The sequence below is a fragment of the Cebus imitator genome, unplaced genomic scaffold, assembly GCF_001604975.1.
Source record: "Cebus imitator isolate Cc_AM_T3 unplaced genomic scaffold, Cebus_imitator-1.0 Scaffold1002, whole genome shotgun sequence".
Classification (NCBI taxonomy): domain Eukaryota; kingdom Metazoa; phylum Chordata; class Mammalia; order Primates; family Cebidae; genus Cebus; species Cebus imitator.
In genome coordinates, this window is record NW_016108317.1 from 64,877 (window position 1) to 67,052 (window position 2,176).

Consider the following 2,176-nt stretch of genomic DNA (forward strand, 5'->3'; position numbering starts at 1 on the left):
TCTTGGCTCATTGCAACCTCTGCCTGCCTGGATCAAGCCATTCTCCTGTCTCAACCTCCTGAGTAGCTGAGATTACAGGCAAGTGCCACCACATCTGGCTAATTTTTGTGTTTTTAGTAGAGACAGGGTTTTGTCATGTTGCCCAGGCTGTACTAAAACTCCTGGCCTCAAGTAATGCACCTGTCTTGGCTTCCCAAAGTGCTGGAATTACAGGTGTGAGCCATGGCACTCAGTACTTGCCAAGGCCTTTGATAGCATGCTTTTCCAGGTGATCAGTCCTTGTCTGGTCTGGCTCTGCCACAATTTCCACCACACTACGTTGGAATCCCTAGCTACTTTTCAGAAGAGGAGAGTGTGTACTTTATCCCAGCTCAATATGGTTCAGATCTGCATTTAACTCATGGAACCTGGCTGCTCCCCAGTCCTTGGAGAAAAAAAGGGTCTCTCTGTGAGTATGATACAGGATGAGCCAAGATCATGCCACTGCACTCCAGCCTGGGCTACAACAGTGAGACTCTATTTAAAAACAAAAACAAAAAAAAAGAAACCAGGGGGATCAATCCAAGATGGCCGTTTAGGAACAGCTCAGGATTGCAGCTCCCAGTGAAAGTGCAGAGGTTGAGTGGATGTCGCATTTTAATTGCCCACAGACTAGGAAATTCCCAGGTGGAGGAGCCTCAAGGACCGGCATGGCAGTTGTGTCAGCCGGCACGGCTGTTTCGCCCCGCACGGATGCTTTGTCAGCGCCCCTTTGCAGTGGTTATCCATACAAAATACACTGGTCCAGGAGCCATTTTGGCAGCGATTGGAGCCACGGGAAGTCGCCCATTCATCTGTTTAAAAGGGGGACTGAACAGGGAACCAGGACAGTAGATTCCAGGGCAAAAAAAGCGCCACGAATCTCAGTGCCACTGTTTAAGCCAGCGCAGGGAGTGGCTGCAGGGGAAAACACACAGANGATCAGGCTCGGCTGGTCCCACCCCACAAAAGAACAGCAATCAGAAACTCTCTGGATTGAGGGTTTCACAGCAAGCACAGCTGAACCCGGGATGGTCCAGCTCTGTAGGGGAGAAGCGTCCACCATTACGGAGGCACTTCACCACTACGGAGGTAGTCAGCCAATACTGAGGTAGCCTGCAATTGCCAAGGCAGCACGACATTGCTGAGGCAGCCTGCCATTGCCAAGGCAACCCGCCATTACAGAGAGAGTCTGCCAATACAGAGGTGGGCCCTGATTGCCGAGGCAGTTCTAACTACACCCATATAAACAGGACTGCAGGGAAGTTCACTTGGCAGCTGAGCAAAGCCCACAGCAGCTCAGCAAAGCCTCTGCAGGCAGACAGTGACTAGGCTGCATCCTTGCTGGTGAGGGCAGCTCTGAAGGAAAAAAAAGAAGGCAGCAACACAAAGGAAACTCATAAATAAAGCCCTAAATCCCTGGGACAGAGCACCTGGGAACATAAAGCGGTTTATGAGTTCTGCTGCAGCAAACCTAAATGTACGTTTGAGCATTTGAGCTCCTATAAAGAAGAGACTGTCTCCTCTAGCAGCTCCCTGACCCCTGTATATCCAAAGAGCAACCTCATTAAGGAAAGGTCAGACTGACACTTGGCAGGGATCCTTCTGGGACAAAGATAGCAGAGGAAAACTGGCAGCAACCCTTACTGTTCTGCACCTATGGCAGGTGATCCCCAGGCAAGAAGGGCCTGGAGTGGACCTCAGCAGACCTACAGCAGAAGGATCAGACTGTTAGAAGGAAAACTAAGAAACAGAAATAATCTCATCATCAAAAAACAGAACGTCAACTCAGGGATCCAATCTGAAAGCCAGCAACGACAAAGATGACAGGTGGATAAATCCATAAAGATGGGAAGAAACCAGCACAAAAAGGATGAAAACTCCCGAAACCAGAACACCTCTCCTCCTACAAGGGATCACAACTCCTCACCAGCAAGGGAACAAGATTGGATGGAGAACAAGTGTGATGAAATGATAGAATCAGACTTCCAAAGGTGGGTAGTAAGAAACTTCTGTGAACTGAAAGAACATTTTCTAACTCAATGCAAAGAAACTAAGAACCTTAAAAAAGATTTGACGAAATGCTAATGAGAATGGACAAAATAGAAAGGAATATAAGTGAATTGATGGAGCTGAAAAACACAACACGAGAACTTCG